Source organism: Heterodontus francisci, unplaced genomic scaffold, assembly GCF_036365525.1.
Source record: "Heterodontus francisci isolate sHetFra1 unplaced genomic scaffold, sHetFra1.hap1 HAP1_SCAFFOLD_86, whole genome shotgun sequence".
Classification (NCBI taxonomy): Eukaryota; Metazoa; Chordata; class Chondrichthyes; order Heterodontiformes; family Heterodontidae; genus Heterodontus; species Heterodontus francisci.
In genome coordinates, this window is record NW_027141093.1 from 4,138,962 (window position 1) to 4,163,522 (window position 24,561).

A 24,561-nucleotide genomic window follows, 5' to 3' on the forward strand; every position below is an offset into this window, starting at 1 on the left:
ACGACCTCCGTGGAGAGGTGCAGTCTGCGGAGACACTGTCACTCGGACATCTGCAGGTAGTTGAACCTCGGCTGACGTGTTCCTCTGCCTCCTTCTCCAGCCTAATGTTTGAGGCTGGCCTTCCTGTGGGCCCCCAAGCTGCTGTGGTGCCCCTGCTGGTGCCTGCGCCTCCCTCCCTTCCTCTCTACTCCTCCTCCTCCTCCTCAATGGGAGCCTTGAATCCAATGAGAGCCTCGAATGAGGCCCATGACAGGTTGCCCCTCCCTGAGTGCAAGGCCTTCACAGTAAATAACACCCAGCCACATTTACCTCACTTGTCATCCTCAATGAGGTGGCACTGCCCCAATGACACCCTGGTGTGGCTCACCCTGCAGAGCTGGCACATTGGCCCCCACTCCTGACAGTGTTTCCCGATGCCCTTTCCCCCTCCACCCTTGCTGCCAAGTTTTGCTGCCTCACCCGATATCTTCCCAGTGAAGACAACACTCAGCTCCCACCTCCCAGTCACCTCCTTTAACCAGGCGAGTCTCTGAAACCCCGTGGTTCCCGTGTGCTATTAGTTCAATTGGATCCAGTGAATAAAATTGCTGACAATTGGACTCATAAATACTTTAAATGCCTTCTTGCCGTGTGGATGTGCGAAGTCTGCCCTCCATGTCAGCCGCCGACAGAAAAATCCTGTCCAACGTCTTCCATCCCTATTTTATACACCCCCCCTCCCCCTCCCCGGCCTCCATTCCCGTCTCCAACGGTCCCTTAAAATTCTGGCCCATGTCTCTAAGACTAATGGGAGTGAAACTACAGCTGCTCCTTAGACTGAACAGGGAGAGCTGCTCTCTCTGTGTTTAAAGTGAATGAATCTGATCTTTACCTTGTCTTACTGGAACGTTCACTGTCTGGAGATGTCTGTTTGAAAATGTTTTCCTGTTATATTAATGGAGCAGAGGAGCAGATGTGAGGTACTGTTGAACAGAGAGGTTTGGAAGTGGGTGAAGGGGTGGAGTGACGGTGTGAGTGAGAGGTGCAGTGAGTTGGCCATTCTCAAAAGAGTGTCAGGAATGAAGGTCAGAGGAACAGACCAGGCTGGAAACACAGAAAGAGCGAGGAGAAGCTGGTGTGAAAAACAGAGATTAAACAACGGGCTTGTTCATTTGGTTTGGGTCTGGTGTTTAGAATACCCGGAATCTGGGTTCACTTCCCTTCCAACTCAGCGAATTGTTTCAACATTATGTTCATAAAACCATAGAATGATACCCAAAGAAGGAGACCATTTGGTCCATTGTGTCAGTGCTGTCTCCTGTAATCTGTACATTTTTCCTTCCAGTATTTATCCCTATCGCTTTTCAAAGTTACGACTGAATCTGCTTTCAAGTCCTGATCAGACAGTGCATTCCAGATCACAACACATCACTGTATAAAAAATCATTCCTCATTTCGCCTCTGGTTCTTTTCTCAATCACCTGATAAATACATCCTCTGGTTACTGACCCTTTTGCCACTGGAAACAGTTTCTCCTTATTTAACTTATTGAAAACCTTCTTGATGATGTCACATACTAGACTGCCAGTAAAACTGAAGCCCATGGAATAAAAGGGACAATGACAGCATGCATATGAAGTTTGCAGACTGATAGGAACATAGGAGCAGGAGTAGGCCATTCAGCCCGTCGAGCCCACCCTGCCATTCAATATGATGATGACTGATCGTCCACTTCAATGCCTTTTTCCCACACTATCTCCATATCCCCTCTGTCATTTGTATTTAGAAATCTGTCAATCTCTGCTTTAAACATACTCAATGACAGAGCTTCCACAGCCCTCTGAGGTAGAGAATTCCAAAGATTCACAACCCACTGAGTAAAGAAATTTCTCCTCATCTCTGTCCTAAGTGGCTTTCCCCTTACGTTGAAATTGTGTCTCCTGGTTCTAGACTCCTCAACCGGGGGAAACATCTTAGCTTCATCTACCTGTCTATCCCTTTAAATATTTTGTAAGTTTCAATGAGATCACCTCTCATTCTTCAAAACTCTAGAGAATACAGGCCCAGTTTCCCCAATCTCTCTTCATTTGACAGTCCCGCCATCCCGGGAACAAGTCTGGTGAACCTTCGTTGCACTCCCTCGATGGCAATGATATCCTTCCGAAGGTAAGGGGAACAAAACTTCACACAGTATTCCAAAGTGCAATCCAACCAAGGTTATATACAAATGAAGCAAGACTTCACTACTCCTGTACTCAAATCCTCTTGCGATAGAGGCTAACATATCATTAGCCTTCCTAATTGCTTGCTGCACCTGCATGTTAGCTTTCAGTCACTTATTGACAAGGACACCCAGGCCCCTTTGTACATTCAAACTCTTACCATTTAACAAATAATCTGCACATCTGTTTCTCCTACCAAAGTGGATAACCTCACATTTTTACACATTATATTTCATGTGCCACTTTCTTGTCCACTCACTAAGTCTGTCCAAATTCCCTTGAAGCCACTTTGCAACTTCCTCACAACACACATTCCCACCTAGTTTTGTGTCATCTGCAAACTTGGAAATACTACATTTGGTCCCCGCATCCAAATCATGTGAACAACTGGGTCACAGTGTGGTGGTGAACAGTTGTATTTCTTTCTGGAGGAAGGTTTACAGTGGGTTCCCCATGGTTCCTCATAACTTCAGTTATGTGCAGAGACTGGAAAAGCTGGGGTTGTTCTCCTTGGAGCAGAGCAAGTTCAGAACAACTTTGACAGAGTTAGAATCAAGGAATCAAATGGTTACAGTACAGAAGGAGACCATTCAGTCCATCATGTCCATGACAGCTCTTTGCAAGAGCAGATCAGCTAATTCCACTCCTCTGCCCTTTCATTGTAGCCCTGCAAATTTTCTCTATTCAGTTGTTTATCCAATTCCCTTTTGAAAGCCACGATTGAATCTGCCTCCAGCACACTCTCAGGCAGTGTATTCCAGATCCGAACCACTCACTCTGTCCCACACCCCGGTACCATTGCAGAAAATCTTTTCTGTTCATTTCATCCCTCATAAATAATTGAAATGAAATGTTTATTAGGAAATGCACAACATAAAAAGGAGAGAGAAATAAATGCTGAGTAAAATAGAAGTCAATGTTTGGAAGGTCAAAGAGCAAAAGATGTAACTTTTATTCTGGATGAGTGAGAGGAATATATCACACTTTGGGGCTTTTGTAAGAGGATTTACTGATAAACCTGGGATTTGAGAGGAAGCTGGTTCATGGTTTACAGAACAAATTCAGCCCCTGGGGTGGAGCCAACAGCTGCACCGTCCAATAACAGACAGGACGGGGACACTGTCTCAGGCCTGGTGAGCTCAGTCGATGAAAGCATGAAACTCTGAATCTCAAGTTTTTGAGTTTGAGCCCACGGTGGGTGTTTTCTATTTCCTTATTAGGCTGATTTTACAGGCATTCTCCAGCTCTGAATTCCTCGGCAGAGAGTTCAAGGAGTGTTTGAAATGAGATTCAACAGCAGTATGAGAAAGTCTCTCCTTGATTCAGGACTCTTACCTCTCTGCAGCATCTCGCTGCTGAAGATTGAACTTTTTCTCATTTCATTCTCAGCTCAGGGTCAGTGTGGATCACTGGGACTTCTGGCTGTCTCCCACTTCACAATCCATCAGTGCTGAGAAATCAATGGGGAATATTACTCACATGTTGTAATGTTTTATAAATACTTGAATGTATTTCACACTGTGTCCAACAGTGTGAATCTCCCCTGGTATATCAGCTCACCAACACTTCAACAGAACATTCACATAATGTGAGCTCTGAGATCTGTTCAGATCCCATTCCCAAGACCTGGAAAGTGGGATTGGGCTGGATCACTCTTTTTCAGCTGGCACAGACACGATTGCTAAATGGTCTCATTCTGTGCCATAAATTTTCTCCATTTTCTATGTTCTATGAAGTGAGGTGTGATTGGGAGGGGCAATTCCACCAGGGTTATATTTTCTACCAAAAGAATGACACAAGGGATACTACACATTTTTATTCATTCATTCATGCGATGTGGGCATCGCTGGCTAGGCCAGCATTTATTGCCCATCCCTAATTGCCCATGAGAAGGTGGTGGTGAACTGCCTTCTTGAACCGCTGCAGTCCATGTGGGGTAGGTACACCCACAGTGCTGTGAGAAAGGGAGTTCCAGGATTTTGACCCAGCGACAGTGAAGGAACGGCGATATAGTTCCAAGTCAGGATGGTGTGTGGCTTGGAGGGGAACTTGCAGGTGGTGGTATCCCGTGCATTTGCTGCCCTTGCCCTTCTCGGTGGTAAAGGTCGCTGGTTTGGAAGGTGCTGTCGAAGGAGTCTTGGTGCATTGCTGCAGTGCATCTTGTAGACGGTACACACTGCTGCCACTGTGTGCCGATGGTGGAGGGAGTGAATGTTTGTAGATGGGGTGCCAATCAAGTGGGCTGCTTTGTCCTGGACGGTGTTGAGATTCTTGAGTTGGAATTGCACCCATCCAGGCAAGTGGAGAGTATTCCATCACACTCTTGACTTGTGAATTGCAGATGGTGGACAGGCTTTGGGGAGTCAGGAGTCATGGATGAGTGAGAGGAATATATCACACTTTGGGGCTTTTGTAAGAGGATTTATTGATACACCTGGGATTTGAGAGGAAGCTGCTTCATGGTTTACAGAACAAATTCAGCCCCTGGGGTGGAGCCAACAGCTGCACTGTAATTACTCATCTCAGGATTCCAAGCCTCTGACCTGCTCGTCTAGTCAAGTTATTTGTATGGCTCCCCATGGTAACCTCCATGATGTTGATGGTGGGGGATTCAGTGATTGTAATGCCATTGAATGTCAAGGGGAGATAGTTAGATTCTCTCTTGTTGGAGATGGTCATTGCCTGGCACTTGTGTGGTGCGAATGTTACTTGCCACTTATCATCCCAAGCCTGTGAGACTGAAATAGCTCAGTTGGGAGTGTGTTAGACTGAAGATCCCTGGTTCAATCTGGGGTTTTGGCATTTCTCCTTTATTCTGCATCGCCCTTTGGTTTTGACTCTTGAGCTGCACAATTTACACTGAAATTATTTACCCAACTCTGAAGGTTGGATTGGAATAGAGAGATATCAAGGATGGGAAATATTTACATTGTCTGCTTTTGCTTATTCTCTATCTCCTTGTGTCCTTTTCCCCAGTTTTTGAATCTTTCGGGGCCGGGTGAACATTTGATTTGCTGCACATGTCCCAAACTGAAGCCTTTTCCACATCTCTGGGCGGTCAGACTCACTCTGTCTGTTTTTGCTGCTCGTGACCATTAACGAGAACAGGCCACGAGTTCAATGTTTATCAGCAAACGGAAGATAATTGGAAAGAATTCTGTGTTACTCCAGACCAGTGACAAAGATGCAATGGATGTTATTCAAAATAAATTCCCTTTGACATTTGATGTAAACGTGTTTGCATCTAAAAGTTGGATTTTAAGTGTTACAAAAATGTGTCAAATTAATGACTGACCATGTGACAGCGCACATGGGGATCAAATCCACAGCCTTGCTGTTATCAACACTGCGTCCTAACCAACTGAACTAAGCGGCCGAGAGACAGAGCCAGGTATGGGTTTGAGCCGCACGCTGGGCGGTTTGTGTTTTATTTCTCACACTGGGTGACAGAGCAATTGTACAAACAATGGACACATCACATCCCTGAAACATTGTTCTGATATAAAACAGTGTGAAATAAGAATTGAGCATGGAAATGGAACGGAACCAGAAATCAGGACTTTAATCTATTAAAGTTGATCTTGAAATTCTACCATGCACGAACATTCCAAGAGAACGAACTCTCTTCTGATATAAAATCCAGGAACTTGAGCTGCTGTAAAATATAAGTGAGCCTGACATGATTTCAACACACAACCTTCTGATCTGGTGTCAGACGCGCTACCGTTGCGCCACAAACTCACAGATAGAGCAAAGTTTTCCATTCCTGGCAGATTTACTTCTTGTTTAGATTCAGTGATTGAAATTAATTCAATCCTCATCTGACCTCCGCTCTGAAAAGGCCTGCCACCCGACCTGAACCCAGCGGGACCCGACGACCTGTGTCGGGTCCGGGTCGTGTTGGGTCGCTCTTCCGGGTCTGGCTTTCGGGCTCATAGAACATAGAACATAGAACATAGAACATACAGCACAGAACAGGCCCTTCGGCCCACAATGTTGTGCCGATCCTTTGTCCTCTGTCAAGGACAATTTAATCTATACCCCATCATTCTCCTTTATCCATATACCTATCCAAAAGCCTTTTGAAAGTCCCTAAAGTTTCTGACTCAACAACTTCCCCGGGCAAGGCATTCCATGCCTCGACCACTCTCTGGGTAAAGAACCTTCCCCTGACATCCCCCTTATATCTCCCACCCTTCACCTTAAATTTATGACCCCTTGTAACGCTTTGCTCCACCCGGGGAAAAAGTTTCTGACTGTCTACCCTATCTATTCCCCTGATCATCTTATAAACCTCTATCATGTCACCCCTCATCCTTCTCCGTTCTAATGAGAAGAGGCCTAGAATGTTCAGCCTTTCCTCGTAAGACTTATTCTCCATTCCAGGCAACATCCTGGTAAATCTCCTCTGCACCCTCTCCAAGGCTTCCACATCCTTCCTAAAATGAGGCGACCAGAACTGCACACAGTACTCCAAATGAGGCCTTACCAAGGTCCTGTACAGCTGCATCATCACCTCACGGCTCTTAAATTCAATCCCTCTGCTAATGAACGCTAACACCCCATATGCCTTCTTCACAGCCCTATCCACTTGAGTTGCAACTTTCAATGATCTATGCACATAGACCCCAAGGTCTCTCTGCTCCTCCACATGCCCAAGAACCCTACCGTTAACCCAGTATTTTGCATTCATGTTTGTCCTTCCAAAATGGACGACCTCACACTTTTCAGGGTTAAACTCCATCTGCCACTTTTCAGCCCAGCACTGCAACCTATCCAAGTCCCTTTGCAGACGACAATAGCCCTCCTCGGTATCCACAACTCCACCAACCTTTGTATCATCTGCAAATTTACTGACCCACCCTTCGACTTCCTCATCCAAGTCGTTAATAAAAATCACAAACAGGAGAGGACCCAGAACTGATCCCTGCGGCACGCCACTGGTAACTGGGCTCCAGGCTGAGTATTTACCATCTAAGACCACTCTCTGCCTTCTATCAGTTAGCCAATTCTTAATCCAACTGGCCACATTCCCCACTATCCCATGCCTCCTGACTTTCTCCATAAGTCTACCATGGGGGACCTTATCAAATGCCTTACTAAAATCCATGTACACCACATCCACTGGTTTACCCTCATCCACTTGCTTGGTCACCTGCTCAAAGAATTCAATCAGGCTTGTGAGGCAAGACCTACCCCTCACAAAACCGTGCTGACTGTCCCGAATCAAGCAGTGTCTTTCCAGATGCTCAGAAATCCTATCCCTCAGCACCTTTTCCATCAACTTGCCTACCACCGAAGTAAGACTAACTGGCCTGTAATTCCCAGGGTTGTTCCTATTCCCTTTCTTGAACAGGGGCACAACATTTGCCACCCTCCAATCACCTGGTACCACCCCCGTCAGCAGAGAAGATGAAAAGATCATTGCCAGCGGCTCTGCAATTTCATCCCTTGCTTCCCATAACATCCTTGGATATACCCCGTCAGGCCCGGGAGACTTGTCTATCTTCAAGTTATTCAAAAACCCCAACACATCTTCCCTCCTAACGAGCACTTCCTCGAGCTTACCAGTCTGCTTCCCACCGTCCTCTTCAGTAATACACCCCTTCTCATTCGTAAATACCGAAGAGAAGTACTCATTCAAAACCTCACTTATCTCTTCCGGCTCAACACACAGTCTCCCGCTATTGTCCTTGACCGGACCTACGGTCCCCCTAGTCATCCTCATATTTCTGACATACGCGTAAAAGGCCTTGGGGTTTTCTTTTATCCTACCCGCCAAGCATTTTTCATGCCCTCTCTTAGCTCTCCTAATCCCTTTCTTCAGATCCTTCCTGGCCATCTTGTATCCCTCCAGAGCTATGCCTGTGCCCTTTTTCCTCAACTTTATATACGCATCCTTCTTCTTCCTAACAAGACTCTCAACCTCTCTTGTCAACCACGGTTCCCTCACATGACCATCCCTTCCCTGTCTGACAGGGACATGCTTATCAATGGCCCCTACTATCTGCTCCTTGAAAAAGTTCCACATTTCGACCGTGCCCTTCCCTGCCAGCATATGCTCCCAACTTATGCTCCTCAGTTCCTGCCTGACAGCATCATATCTACCCTTCCCCCAATTGTAAACCTTGCCCTGTTGCACATACCTATCCCTCTCCATTACCACAGTGAATGCTACAGAATTGTGATCACTATCTCCAAAGTGCTCGCCCACCAACAGCTCTATCACTTGCCCTGGTTCATTACCTAGTACCAAATCCAATATTGCCTCCCCTCTGGTCGGGCAGTCTACATACTGAGTCAGAAAAGCTTCCTGGACATACTGCACAAACACTACCCCATCCAAACTATTCGATCTAAAGAGTTGCCAATCAATATTTGGGAAGTTGAAATCCCCCATAATTACTACCCTGTGACTTCTGCTCCTTTCCAAAATCTGTTTCCCAATCTGCTCTTCCACCTCCCTGCTGCTATTGGGGGGCCTATAGAAAACTCCCATCAAGGTGACTGCTCCTTTCCTGTTCCTGACCTCAACCCACAGTGCCTCAGTCGGCAGATCCTCCTCGAAAATTCTCGGGTCAGGTCGGGCCAGGTTCGGGTCGGGCTGGGTCCAGGTCGGGCTGAGTCCGTGTCGGACACACACAGGAAGTATTACATTTAACTCTGCTGGGAAGTTGAGTTCAATAAGTGTCAAAAGTTGAAAAGCCAACCTAAGCTGGGAGTCCGGGTCATCAAGGAGGGAAACTCTGAGTCTGCTCAGTGAGCAAGTGAGCATCTCTATGACGTCATTGCGCTCATGCTGCAGCTTCCTGTAGATTCGGAATCGGGAGGGAGGGAAAGTGAACATTCCGGTGGTCGGGTAAGGCTCGGGTCGGTTAGGGCGCGGGAATAAATGGAGATACTCGGGCCGGGTCGGGCTCGGGTCCAATGTGGTTCTGTCAGGTTCGTGTCGGGTTTTTTTTTTCCTGACAGTTCAGTGCCTTATTTAAACTATTACTTGGAGTTCTGTTTTACAGGGTCTCGGCTGTTTAAGTGTTTCCCAGACCCACTACTCTGATTAATCAGACATTTTGCTGCTAACTGCTGCTGCTACAATTGAAATGTAAAAAAGAATTTCCAGTGACCTGCAACCAATGGACAAATACATTTCAGAAAGATAAAGCTCATTCACCAATCCGCAAATGTGTCTTTCTGCTTATATTTATAAACAACTCCTTCTCTCCACTATGAGAACTATACAATCACTACAGTTATTTGAAAGTTAGTATCAGATGTTCCAGTTCATCAATTTTAAAACTGCAGCAGGTATTTTCCAGAAAACTTCTCTGTTGGAACCTCAGTCCCATTTAGATTGAAAGTGGACAATTAATGTATTCACTTGTTCATTGTGGACAGGTGTCTGACTTAGAATAAATCTCATTAACTTTCAATGAGGTGGCAGTATTTCTGTGCTCCCATTTTACACAGTCTGTCCTGTTCATGCACCATGTTTTTGTTTTCCTCTCCCATTCTCCTCAGGATACAGATTGCAAGCATCATCAATCTAGCTTTTGAAAAGTATTGGAAGAGTCTGGTCACACAGGTATTGAAACATTCATTTTCTGCCATTTTACAAGTTGGTTGCTTTAAACACAGTACGATGTGCAATCATCTTGAAAAGAGATTCTCTTCAATATCCAATACAAACTGAATGACAAACCTGACAGACAAACACAGGAGAACAAGTGACCAGTGAACACAAACCTCATGGTGCTCATTTTCAGATTTATTGCAGTCATCCGAGAAACAAGTGAAAGAATATTCCAATGAAATGATTTGGAAAGTAGGTGTGACTTTTGTTGGTGTTTTCTTTGCTCTGTTGGTGAAACTTTCTTGCACCTGACTCCTGTTCATGTCTCTGTTTCCTCGATTGAATGAGGAAGGAGGTATTTGATCAGAAATCAACTGGATTGTGTACCTTTGAGAGGGGATTTCTGCACCATCAGGGCTGGAAACAGGAGTGAGTGAAAGACAATGTGTGGAGTTTGATTTTGTACAGAGGGAGAGCAAATCTAACAGGACTGTGAGATATTGGCCTGGATTTTACAGCCCCAATAGCGGTGAATTCTGAGACTTTCACTGCTATTGAGGGTCTGAACAGCACTGCAACTGCTGGTACATGCACACACTAACACCAGCATCTGGAAGTTGTGGTGGTGAGAAATGTGCTTAGAAGGAGCCTCTGATCATAATCGCACCAGCCCACTCTTTAAAGTGACAGGGACCTGTAGTTCAGCAATTTGGGCTCATTGACCACAATGTACCCTGATTTTTACCTGGGTTGGATTAAAGCCGGTACCAACAGGCTGCTCGGGAAATACTTTTCTGTTGACACAACAGCTCCACTATTCCAGGAAGACACCGGCAGCAGCAGTGGTCAACTTTCAGAGGGAATTCAGACATTTTAAATGTTGTATTTTATTTCTTAATTGTATGTAACTTTTTAGCATGGCCTGATCAGAGTTCTTAAATTTACATCTGACTTTTTATTAACAAGATTGAAGTGCTTTTAAAAGATCTCTAAATGTATATGACTTTTTATCAAGATTTACTTGGCTTCTTTGTCAAGACTCTTGAGCAAGATTGAAGTGACTTTTAAAAACTACATCTTATCCTTTAAAATCCTGCTTCCATGCAGATGACATTGGAAGATGATTTCAGAATAGCTTAGACTATCTTTCTAACAGGTACTGCAACAGCTTAAGACCTACTTTTCTGCAAAAGCTGGTGAATTACCTTCCGGGAGCGGAGAGGAGCGGAGCGGAGGAGACCTATATGGACCGACATGAGGAGAACGTTGAGAGAGGAGCCTATAAATCCAATCCGAGGATCGAGGCCCAGTCTCTTCACTTCCAGGAGTGGAGTGGAGCTCTTCCAGTGTGCTGGAGTTTTGAAAAAAAAGAAGCCAACTGTGATGTCAGAGGAGAGCTGCAAGGTGATTGGTTGGTGAGTCACTGCTGTTAGTGTATTTAAATATCTTAAAGAAAAGGGCAAAGTTTTTTTACTTGAAAAAAAAAACTCTGCTGATAAGATGAGTACTACTAAAGTGTTTTTTTTATTCAGTGTCGCTTATGAAGGACTTGAGATTGTAGTGGGTAGAACAAGGCCCCTAGTGTCATTAGTATTTTTTAATTAAGGGAGTAACTAATTAATCTAAGGGTAAGTCATGGCAGGAGAGCTCAGCCCCGTGACATGCTCCTCCTGCGCTATGTGGGGATTCAGGAACGCTCCCAGTCTCCATGACGACCATGTGTGCAGGAAGTGTATCCAGCTGCAGCTACTGGCTACTCGCATTATGGAGCTGGACCTGCGGGTGGTTTCACTGTGGAGCGTCCACGAAGCTGAGGGCATCATGGATAGCATGTTTCGTGAGGTGGTCGCACCGCAGGTAATGGATGCACAGGCAGAAAATGGATGGGTGACCACCAGATGGAATAGTAGGAGCAGGCAGGTAGTGCAGGAGTCCCCTGTGGCCATCCCCCTCTCAAACAGAGATACTGCTTTGGTTACTGTTGGGGGGATGACCTCCCAGGGGAAAAGAGCAACAGCGCGGTCCGTGCCACCACGGAGGGCTCTGCTGCACAGCAGGGGAGGAAAAGGGGTGGAAGAGCTATTGTGATAGGGGATTCTATCATAAGGGGTGCAGATAGGCGTTTCTGTGGCCGCAAACGAGACTCCAGGATGGTATGTTGCCTCCCTAATACTAGGGTCAAGGATGTTTCGGAGCAGCTGCCGGAAATTTTGAAAGGGGAGGGTGTGCAGCCAGAGATCGTGGTCCATATTGGTACGAACGACATGGGCAGGAAGAGAGATGAGGTTCTGCAAAGTGAATATAGGGAGTTAGGCAGAAGGTTAAAGAGCAGGACCTCTAGGGTTGTAATCTCAGGATTACTCCCTGTGACACGTGCTAGTGCGGGTAGGAATAGGAGGATTAGTCAAATGAATGCTTTGCTGAAGACTGGCGAAGGCGGGAGGGCTTCAGGTACTTGGATCATTGGGATCTCTTCTGGTGCAGAGGTGACCTGTACAAGAGGGACGGGTTGCATCTGAACTGGAAGGGGACCAATATCCTTGTAGGGAGATTTTATAGTAATACACTGGAGGGTTTAAACTAGTCTTGCAGCGGGGGTGGGACCCAAAGTAGTAGTCTCTCCGATGAGATAGTTGAGGCAAATGGAGAGGTTAAAGCAAGCAAGTCCAGTAGGCAGGCCAGGAAGGGGCAGGACAGGGAGCGTGGAAGGTCTGGTGGGCTAAACTGCATTTACTTTAATGCAAGTCTCCTTACAGGTAAGGCAGATGAACTCAGAGCATGGATCGGTACATGGGATTGTGGTATTGTAGCTATTACAGAAACGTGGTTGAGGGATGGGCAGGACTGGCAGCTCAATGTTCCGCGGTACCGATCCTTCCGGCGTGACAGAGGTGGAGGTAAGAGAGGAGGGGGAGTTGCACTATTGATTAGGGAGGACATCACGGCAGTACTTAGAGAGGATATCCCGGGGTGAATGTCCAGTGAGGCCATACTGGTAGAACTTAGAAATAATAAAAGGGTGATCCCTTTGATGGGATTATACTATAGGCCCCCCAATAGTCAGAGGGAAGTGGAGGAGCATATATGGAGGGAAATCACAGATAGGTATACGAATTATAGGGTTGTAATAGTAGGTGATTTTAACTTCTCTAATATTGACTGGGACTGCCTTAGTGCTGAGGGATCAGATGGGGAAGAATTTGTTAAGTGAGTCCAGGATAGTTTTCTGAAGCAGTACGTGGATGGCCCGACTAGAGAAGGGGCTACACTCGATCTCCTCTTAGGAAATGAGGATGGGCAGGTAGTTGATATGGCAGTGGGGGAGCACTTTGGGACCAGTGACCATAACTCTATTAGCTTCAAGATAGTTATGAAAAAGAATAGGACTGGTCCTCAGGTTGAAGTCCTAAATTGGGGGAAGGCTAATTTCCATGGCATCAGACAGGAACTCTCAAAAGTTGAATGGGAGAGGCTGTTTACAGGTCAAGGGACGTCTGGCAAGTGGGAGGCTTTTAAAAGTGAGATAGGAAGAGTTCAGGGCCAGCATGTTCCTGATAGATGGAAGGGCAAGGCTGGCAAGTTTAGGGAACCTTGGTTGACGAGGGATATTGAGGGTCTGGTCAGGAGAAAGAAGGAGGCATACGTCAGGTATAGGCAGCTGGGATCGAGCGAGTCCCTCGAGAAGTATAGGGGATATAGGAGTATACTTAAGAAGAAAATTAGGAGGGCGAAAAGGGGCCATGAGATTTCCCTGGCAGATAAGATAAAGGAGAATCCTAAAAGATTCTATAAGTGTATTAAGAGTAAAAGGGTAGCTAGGGAGAGAGTAGGTCCCCTTAAGGATCAGTGTGGCAATCTATGTGTGAAGCCACGCGAAATGGGCGAGGTCTTAAATGAATATTTCTCGTCTGTATTTACCGTGGAGAAGGTCATGGAAGCTAGTGAGTTCAAGGGAGGGAACAGCGATATCCTGCAGCATATCAACATTACAAAGGAGGAGGTGTTGGAGGTTTTGAAGCGCATTAAGGTGGATAAATCCCCAGGGCCTGATCAGATGTATCCTAGGATGCTATGGGAAGCAAGGGAGGAGATTGCTGGGGCGCTGGCAGAGATTTTTGTATCATCGTTAGCCACGGGTGAGGTACCGGAAGACTGGAGGATAGCTAATTTGTTAATTAATAAATTAAATAACAAATCATGTCGCCTCTTTCTCTTCTAAACTCTGGCGGAGACAAGCCTAGCTTGTCCAATCTTTCCTCGTAAGACAGCCCACCCATTCCATGTATTAGTCTTGTAAACTTTCTCTGTACTACCTCCAATGCATTTACATCCTTCCGCAAATAAGGAGACCAGTACAGTACTCAGTACTGCAGAAGAGGTCTCACCAATGTCCTGTAATGCTGAAGCATAACCTCCCTACTATTGTATTCAAATCCCATGGTGATAAATGATAACATTCTATTAGCTTTCCTAATTACGTGCTGGACCTGCATACTAACCTTTTGCAATTCATGCCCTCGGTCACCCAGATCCCTCTGCATCTCAGAGCTCTGCAATCTCTCACCATTTAGATAATATGATTTTTTATTCTTCCTGCCATAGTGGACAATTTCCGACTTTCCCACATTATACTCCATTTGCCAGGTCTTTGCCCAATCACTTAACCTATCGATATCCCTTTGTAGCCCCCTTATGTCCTCTTCACAACCTACTTTCCTACCTATCTTTGTGATCAGCAAATTTAGCAACAATACCTTCGGTCCCTTCATCTAAGTCATTTATATAAATTGTAAAAAGTTGAGGCCCCAGCACAGATCCCTGTGGCACACCACTCGTTACTTCTTGCCAACCAGAAAATGACCCATTTATGCTTACTCTCTGTTTCCTGTCAGCTAGCCAATCTTCTATCCATGCCAATATGTTACCCCCGACACCATGAGCTTTTATTTTCTGCAATAACCTTTGATATGGCACCTTATCCTTCTGGAAATCGAAATACAATACATCCACTGGTTCCCCTTTATCCACAGCACATGTAACTCCCTCAAAGAACTCCAATAAATTGGTTGAACATGATTTCCCTTTCAAAAAACCATGTTGACTGTGCCTGATTACCTTATTTTTTTCTAAATGCCCTGCTATAACATCCTCTGTAATAGCTCCAAACATTTTCCCTAAGACAAATGTTAAGCTAACTGGCCTGTCGTTTCCTGCTTTCTGTCTCCCTCCCTTTTTGAATTAATGAGTTACATTCACTCTTTTCCAATCTAACGGAACCTTCTCGAATCTAGGGAATTTTGGAATATTAAAACCAGCGCATCAACTATCTCACTAGCCAATTCAGGACCTGGCGACTTGTCAACCCGCAGCTCCAACAATTTGTTTAGTACCACTTCTCTGGTGATTGTAATTTTCTTGAGTTCCTCCATCCCTTCAATTTCCTGATCGCCGGCTAATACTGGGATGTTATTTGTATACTCAATAGTGAAGACCGATGCAAAGTATCTGTTCAATTCATCTGCCATCTCTTAATTATCCATTATTAATTCCCCAGACACACTTTCTATTGGACCAACAGTCGCTTTGTTAACTCTTTTCTTTTTAAAATATCTATCGAAACTCTTACTAGTTGTCTTGAAATTCCTTGCGAGCTTTCTCTCATACTCTAATTTTACCTTCCTTATCAATCTTTTAGTAATTCTTTGCTGTTTTTTTTATATTCTGTCCAATCTTCTGATCTGCCTCCCACCTTTGCACAATTATAGGCTTTTTCTTTAAGTTTGATAGTATCTTTAACTGTTTTCGTGAACCATGGATGGTGAGTCCCACCTTTGGAACTTTTCTTTCTCGTTGAAATGTATCTATTCTGTGTATTCTGAAATATCCCCTTAAATGTCTGCCACTGCATCTCTATTGACTTATCCCTTAACCTAATTTGCCAGTTCACTTTAGCTAGCTCTGCTTTCATGACCTTATAATTGCCCTTATTTACATTTAAAATACTAGTCTGGGACCCACTCTCCTCTCCCTCAAACTGAATGTAAAATTCAATCATATTATAATCGCTACTACCTAGGGGCACCTTAACTATGAGGTCATTAATTAATCCTATCTCGTTGCACAATGCCAGGTCTAGTATAGCCTGCTCTCTGGTTGGCTCCAGAATGTATTGTTCCAAGAAATTATCCCCAAAACATTCTATGTACTCCTCATCTAGGCTACCTCTGCCCATCTGAATTTTCCAATCTATATGTAGATTAAAATCCCCCATAATTATCACAGTGCCTTTCTGACAAGCTGCCATTATTCTTCCTTTATATCCCATCCGACAGTGTGGTTAATGTTAGGTGGCCTGTACGCCACTCCCACAAGTGACTTCTTGCCTTTATGATTTCTCATTTGTACCCAAACTGCTTCTGCATCCTGATCTCCAGAACTCAGGTCATCCCTCTCTATTACGCTAATACCATCATTAATTAACAGAGCTACCCCGCCACCTTTTCCTAGCTTCCTGTCCTTCCAAAATGCCATGTCACCTCCAATATTCACATCCCAATCTATGTCGCCCTGCAGCCATGTCTCTGTAATGACTATCAGATCGTACGTATTTATTCTATTTGTGCTCCCAGTTCATCTGTTTTGTTTCAAATGCTCCATGCATTCAGATACAGAGCATTTAGTTTTGTCCTTTTATTATTTTTGTCACCTCTAGCCTTATCTGTCGATTTACTCTCAGGTTTGTACATTCTGTCCCTTCCTGTCACAGTCTGTTTATCATTTCCCATATTTATACCTTTCTCTCTTGCCTTGTCTCTCCTCCTTGATTCACCATATCTTCCCAAATTTGATCCCTTGCCCCCACTATTCGGTTTAAAACCGTCTCCACTTCCCTCGTTATGTGGCTCGCTAGAACACCGGCACCAGCACGGTTCAGGTGTAGACCGTCCCAACGGTACAGCCACCTCTTTCCACAGTACTGGTGCCAATGCCCCATGAACCAGAACCCACTACTACCACACCAGTCTTTCAGCCGCACATTACTTTCTCTAATCTTATTTGTCCTATGCCAATTTGCACATGGCTCAGGTAATAATCCAGAGATGATTAACTTTGAGGTTCTGCTTCTTAATTTGGTGCCTAGTTGCTCATACTGACTTTGCAGAACCTCTATCCTTGTCCTGCCTATGTCGCTGGTACCGACATGGACCACAACGACTGGATCCTCCCCCTCCCATTGTATGTTTCGCTCCAGCCCTGAGCAGATGTCCTGAATCCTGGCACCGGCAGGCAACACAGCCGTCTGGACTCTTGCTTTTGCTGCAGAGAACAGAGTCAATCCACCTTACTATACTGTCCCCTACTACCACTACATTCCTTTTTTCTCCCTCTTTGAGCCGCAAACACTTACTGCAGACGTGTTTGCCCTGGATCACACTGGCATCCAGGAACTCCCACATGCTGCAACTGTGACACATCACCTGTCCTGTCATCCTTAACGTGTTTCAATTAACTACTTAAATATTTTATTCAATTATTCATTTTATTGCATATTTTATTAAACTTACCACTAGTTTGTTTACTATTTTAAACGTTAGGACTAAAATGGATCTTAATCACTTACCAGATGCGCATCAAGCAGGTCGGTTCTTCCAAACCAATCAACTACCTGCTTGCCTGTGATGTCACAGCTTACTAGATCCTCACCAAACAGCTCCTTCCACTGCACCGAAGAAAGAACGAAATCCTGTATCCTCACCCCAGCGGCTCTCTGTTTCCCTGCTCTCACTCTCCATTATGACGTCACTCCTCGATTTTTTTTTTCCCCTGCTCTGCTCCTCTCTCTCTCGCTCTGTCTCCGAGTCTGTGCTTTTGGCGCATTTCTTCATTTGTTGTTCCGTTGTGCTCCTCTGTTTCTGGTCCAAAAATCTGACTCTGGTGGGACTTGAACCCACAACCTTTGAATATCGTCTTAATGATTATTTAGAAGTCCAACACGCTATCCATTGCGCCACAGAGCCTCACACATTTTTATTAACATCACTAAGGCCTTTGATCTTGTCAGCAGAGACGGCCTCTTCAACCTGCAATGGAACATAGGCTGCCCTCCTGACCTCTTGGGCATCATCTCTTCTTTCCACGAGAACATGCACAGTTCCATCAGTTACAATGGAGCAACATCAGACGCTTTCAAGATCAGCAGTGGGGTAAAGCAGGGCTGCGCTCTGGCGCCAACTCTCTTAGGAACAGAGGAACATAGGAATAAGCTATTCAGCCCGTCGAGCCTGCTCTGTCATTCAATTCGATCATGTCTGATCACCTACCTCAAAGACCCTTTCCCATGCTATCCCCATATCCCTTGATGTCATGAGTATCAAGATTTCTATCAATTTCTGTCTTGAACATGCTCAATGATTGAGCTGCCACAGCCCTCTGGGGCACAGTATTCCAATGATTCACCACCGTCTGAGTGAAGAAATTCCACCCATCTCAGTTTTAAATGGCCTACTCCTTATTCTGAGACGATGTCCTTTGGTTTTAGACTCACCAACCAGGGCAAACATCCTGTCTACATCCACACTGTCACGCCCTGTAAGAATTTTGTCAGTTTCAATCAGATCACCTCTCATTCTTCGAAACTTTAAGGAATACAGGCCCAGTTTCCTCATAAGACAATCCCACCATCCCAGGGATTAGTCTGGTGACATAAAAACAAGAAATGCTGGAACCACTCAGGAGGTCTGGCAGCATCTGTGAAAAGAGAAGCAGAGTTAACGTTTCAGGTCAGTGACCCATCTTCGGAACTGACGTATATTAGAAAAGTCACAGGTTATAAGCAAGTGGGGTGGGGGTGGGGCAAGAGATAACAAAGGAGAAGCTGTAGATTGGACAAGGCCACATAGCTGACCAAAAGTTCATGCAGCAAAGGCAAACAATATGTTAATGGTGTGTTGAAAGACAAAGCATTAGTACAGATTAGGTGTTAATGGACTGAATATTGAACAGCAGGAAGTACAAACCTGAAAAAAAAAACAGTAGGTAAGCAAACTGAACAAACTGAGATGAAATGAAATAAATGCAAAAAAAAGATTAGTCTGTTGACCCTCTGTTTCACCCCCTCTATGGCAAGTGTATCCTTCATAAGATGAGGAGACTAAACTGTACACAATACTCCAGTGCGGATTCACCAAGGCTCTAGACAATTGCAGCAAGACATCTTTACTCCTGTACTCATGACCCCTCGTGTGGGTACAACATACCATTTGCCTTCCTAATTGATTGCTGCACCTGCACAAGAGCTTTTAGTGTCTCAGGAACAAGGACACCCAGGTCCCTTTGGACATCGACACTTCCCAACCTCTCACCATTTAAGAAATACTCTGTCTTTCTGTTTATTCTACCAAAGTGAATAACTTCACACTTATTCACATTATATTCCATGTTCTTGCCCATTCACTTAGCCTCTCCAGGTCCCCTGGAAGCCTCTCTGCATCCTCCTCACAACTCACACTTCACCGAGCTTTGTGTCATCTGCAAACTTGGAAATATTACATTTAATCCCCACATCCAAATCATTTATAGAGGTTGTTAACAGCTGTGGCTCCAACACTGATCCTTGCAGTACGCCAATAGTAACAGCCTGCCATCCTGAGAAGGACCCGTTATTCCTGCTCTCTGTTTTCGGTCTGTTAACCAATTCTCAATCCATATCAGTATATTATCCCCAAGCCTATGTGCTCTAATTTTGTTTACTCACCTCCTGTGTGGGACCTTACCAAAGGAAAATACAAATACCACACATCCACTGATTCTCCTTTATCTGTTCTATAGGTAACATCCTCAAAAATCTCAACAGGTTTTTCAAACCTGTTTTCCTTTTCATAAATCTATGTTGACTCTGCCCAATCATGTCATCATTTTCGAACTGTCTAGTTATCACATCCTTTATAATTGGCATATTCTTCTCCATGCTGCTATTGTACACTTTCAATTACTCAGATATAGGTGTTCACCTGCACATCAGAGCTGACGACAAGCTGTTCAACTTGGCAAGACTGTGCGCCAAGACCAAAGTGGGTAAATTCCTAGTCTGTGAGTTGCTATTTGCTGATGATGCTGTGCTGACATCCCATAATTAAGTTCAGTCACAGCAGCTTGTAGATCGGTTCTCCCTGGCCTGCAAAGAGTTTGGACTGACAATCAGCATCAGGAAGATGAAAGTTACGGGCCAGGACGTAGAGACTCCACTTTCCATCAACATCGACAACCTCACTTTGGAGGTTGTCAACAGCTTCACATACCTTCAATCAACAATCACCAGCAATCTGTTCCTTGATGCTGAAATCAGCACCAGGATTGTCAATGCTGCAGCTGTCATGTCAAAGTTGAGAAGACAAGTGTGAACCGACAGCAAACTGACCGAAAATACAAAGCTCCACGTGTACCAGGCTTGTGTTCTCAGCACCCTCCTTTATAGTAGAGAAGCATCAACAACTTATACAAGCCAAAAAAAGCGGCTGAACAGCTTCCACCTCCACTGCCTCAGATGGATACTGGGCATCTCCTGGCAGGACAGAGTGCCGAATGCGGAAGTACACCAGCGTGCAGGGATCCGCAGCATGTTTGCCCTCTTGAGTCAGCGGTGACTCTGTTGACTGGGCCAAATGGATGACGGTCACATTGCCAAAAACATGCTCTATGGTGAGCTTGCTATCAGCATGAGATCAACAGGTCAGGGAAAAAAATCAAGTCCTTTGGAGAGGTTTGAGTTAATTCAGGAGAGTGGGCATGGATTTATCAATGGGAGTTCATGCTTGACGAATCTAACTGCATTTGTTGATAAACTATCTGAGAATACTGATGAAGGGAATGCAGTGGATGTTGTTTATATGGATATTACGAAAGCATTTTATAAAGTACCACATAAAAGGGTGGTTAACAAAATTGGGGTTCATGGATTCGGAGGGTCAGTGTCCATTTGGATAGTAAATTGTTTTAAAGACTGAAAACAGCGAGTCATATTAAATGGTTCTTGGTCAGACCGGAGGACAGTCGACAGTGGTGTTCCCCAAGGGTCAGTGCCAGAACCACTGCTTTTTTGCTAAAGGTAAGTGACTTGGATCTTGGAATACAGAGTAGAATCTCAAAATAAGCCGATGACACCAAACTTGGAGGAGTGGCAAACAGTGAGGATGATATGAACTGCCTGCAACAGGACAGTGATAGGCTAGCAGAATGGGCAGACAGGTGGCAGATGGAATTTAATAGTGACAAGTGTGAGGTGATGTATTTTGGCATAAGGAATAGGGAGAGGCAATATATACTTAATGGCACAGTTATAAAGAGTGTGCTGGAATAGAGGGACTTGGGGTTCATGTGCACCGATCTTTGAAGGTGGCAAGACATATTGCGAGAGTGGTTAGCAAAGCATATGGGATCTTGGGCTTTATAAATAGAGGCATTGAGTACAAAAGCAGGGAAGTTATGCTGAACCATTATAAAACTCTGGTTAGGCCCCTATTGGAGTGTTGCTTCCAGTTCTGCTCAGCAGACTTTAGAAAGAATGTGAGGGTCCTTGAGAGGATGCAGAGGCGATTTACCAGAATGGATCCAGGGATGGGGGATTTTAGTTACAAGGTTAGGTTGGAAAAGCTAGGATTATTCTGCCTATATCAAAGGAGATTGAGTGGAGAATTGATAGAGGTGTATAACACCTCTAGAGAACAGGCCATCCTGGACTGGGTATTGTGTAATGAGAAAGGATTAGTTAACAATCTTGTTGTGTGGGGTCCCTTGGGGAAGTGCGCCCATAATATGATAAAATTCTTCATTAAGATGGAGAGTGAGAGAGTTGATTCCGAGACTAGGGTCCTGATTCTAAACAAAGGAAACTATGAAGGTATGAGGAGGGAGTTGGCTATGATAGATTGGGGAACGTTACTTAAATGGTTGACAGTGGATAGGCAATGGCTAGCATTTAAAGAGCGCATGGATGAATTACAACAATTGTTCATTCCTGTCTGTGCAAAAGTAAAACAGGAAGGGTGGCTCAACTGTGGCTTACAAAAGAAATTAAGGAAAGTATTAGATCCAAGGAGGAGAAATATAAAATGGCCAGAACAAGCAGCAAACCTGAAGATTGTGAGCAGTTTGGAATTTAGCAGAGGAGGACAAAAGGATTGATTAAGAAGGGGGAAATAGAGTATGAGAGTAAGCTAGCAGAGAACATAAAAACTGACTGTAAAAGCTTCTCTAGATATGTGTCGAGAAAAAGATTAGTGAAGACAAATGTGGGTCCCTTACAGTCAGAAATGGGGGAATTTATAATGGGGAACAAAGAAATGGCAGACCAATTAAATACATACCTTGGTTCTGTCTTCACAAAGGACGATACAAATTACCTCCCAGAAATGTTGGGGAACATAGGGTCTAATGAGAAGGAGGAACTGTAAGAAATCTGTATTCGTAGGGAATGTTTGGGAAATTGATGGGATTGAAGGCCGATAAATCCCCAAGGCCTGATAATCTGCATCCCAGAGTACTTAAGGAGGTGGCCCTTGAAATAGCAGATGCATTTCTGGTCTTTTTTCAAAATTCTATCGACTCTGGAACAGTTCCAATGGATTGGACGGTAGTTAATGTAACTCCACTATTTAAAAAAAGAGGCAGAAAGAAAACAGCGAAATATATACCGGTTAGCCTGACATCAGTCGTGGGGAAAATGCTGGAGTCCATTATAAAAGATGTAATAGCAGAGTGCAATTATAACTCGTCTCCACTCCTAGTATTTCTAAATCCCACACATTCACTATAATGTGAACAATTATTTCCTGTTGTGTCTCTCTCAGATTTGTAAACTTCACTGTATTGGAGTGAGGTGACATCTACTGGCGGGAAGCAAGAACTGCAATCAAGCAGCAGAAACTCCACAGTCTGTCAGGGTTAAAGAAACATTGCAATGTGAGGAGACAGCGAAGTGGTTTGATTGGGTAGATGGAGACATGATTCCACTTGTGGTGGTGTCTGAAGCAAAGGCCAGAAATACAAAATTGTCATTAATAAAAGAAATGAGGAATTCATGAAAAATGTAGTAACGTAGTGAATGGTTAGAATGTGGATAGAATAGAAAGTGAGATTGGATGGACAGAAGCAGTCTGAAAGGATGGCTGAAACAAAAGGTGAGTGCCCAGAAACGTTAACTGTGTTTCTCACAGCACAGATGCTGCCAGAGCTGCTGAACATTTCCAGCACTTTCTGTTTTTATTTCAGCATTTGCAGGATGTTGCTTTGATCTGAAAAAAAAATGGATGATTGGCTGGGGGGTTCCAGTGAAATTCCACAGCAGCGAAAGAGACCTGACTGATCAGTGGTTCGTTGGTCTAGGGGTATGATTCTTGCTTAGAAAATGTGGTTGATTAACATGTAAGAAATCCAGGGTTCTAATCCCAGATGAGCCCTGGCCTGCTGGCATTTTCAGATTAAGGTTATCTATTGGTTTCAGCTTTGCAGAAGGTGGAATTGACTTCCAAAAAGAGCTGCCATGAGGACCAGACAACTGGATTCAAAGAGCTTGTCGACTAAATTGCAATTAACTAAATGTACAGAAAGCCAAGTGGGAATATAAAGTTGTTGCTGGAATTGTGACCTGACTCCAAAAACAAAAGGACTGGGTTCTGGACTGGAATGGAATGGAATTCTTCAGTGTTTCTGTTGTTTGGCTTGCATTGACTCATCGATTTTCTTGTTTTTCACTTTGTCGATGCCTTTGAATAATTGTGGATCCTTCTTCAGGGTGTCTTCATTCACCAGGTAGTTCTGACCTCTGATGATGTTGATTGTAATCAGCTTCAATTCGCTGATAGTTTTGGAAGTGAGCAGATTTCCTTTGCTTGAGTCTACAACATGGAACTCAGTCTGACATGTGGACCCATGGGAGGATTTGAATGCCATCCCTGCGTTGGAGTTGCATCCATCCAATAAGAGACCGAGTAGAAGTGACAGTTCTGTCAGTCGAATATGAGACTTTTAATGGCAGGGTTGTGAGTTTGAGTGCCATTCTGTTTTTCCCTTTTGTAAGGCTTCATGAGCAGAGAGTACAGGGAGTGTTTGAAATGAGCAAGTCTCGCTTTGATTCAGGACTCTTACCTCTCAGCAGCATCTCGCTATGAAAGATTGAATTTGATCTCATTTCATTCTCAGCTCGGGGTCTGTGCGGCTCAGTGGCACTTCTGGCTGTCTCCCGCTTCACAATCCATCAGTACTGAGAAAGCAATGGGGAATATTACTCACATGTTGTGTTCTTTAATTTTTTGGAAAACTTGAATGTATGTATTTTCTTCCAAAACAAGGACAGCAAGCCGCTGTTAATGTAGGGCTGAAATAGCTCAGTTGGGAGAGCGTTAGACTGAAAATCTAAAAGTCCCTGGTTCAATCCCGGGTTTCAGCAATTTGGCTTCCTTATGCGTCCCTTGCCTTGGTTCTGATTTTCCAGTTGCACAATTTACTTTGAGATTATTTCCCAAGCACCAGTGGATTGAATTTGAGAAACAACACAGAGTCATATGCAACATAGAAGGTGGTCATTTGGCCTATCACGTCCATGCTGGCTTTCTCCGGAGCAATCTAGTCAGTTCCACTCACCAGCTCGATCCCTTTCCTCCTGCAAGTTTCTTTCCTTCAAGTATCCATCTAATTGCCTTTTCAAATCATTGATTGTCTCTGCTTCCACCACACTCGTGGGCCAAGACATTACCACCCACAACATAAAGTATTCCACCTCATCAAGGATGGGAA

General features: G+C 44.4%; 2 non-coding genes across 2 annotated transcripts; one reads left to right on the forward strand and one right to left on the reverse strand.

Annotated features, from left to right (window-relative positions):
* Positions 1-17,698: 17,698 nt before the first annotated feature.
* trnar-ucu (transfer RNA arginine (anticodon UCU)) lies at positions 17,699-17,789 on the reverse strand. Its single transcript is given in 2 exon segments — positions 17,699-17,734; positions 17,753-17,789. It is a non-coding gene; the product is annotated as a tRNA-Arg (tRNA).
* A 6,352-nt stretch (positions 17,790-24,141) lies between these two features.
* Positions 24,142-24,214, forward strand: trnaf-gaa (transfer RNA phenylalanine (anticodon GAA)). The gene has a single exon. It is a non-coding gene; the product is annotated as a tRNA-Phe (tRNA).
* The last annotated feature ends 347 nt before the right edge of the window (positions 24,215-24,561 follow it).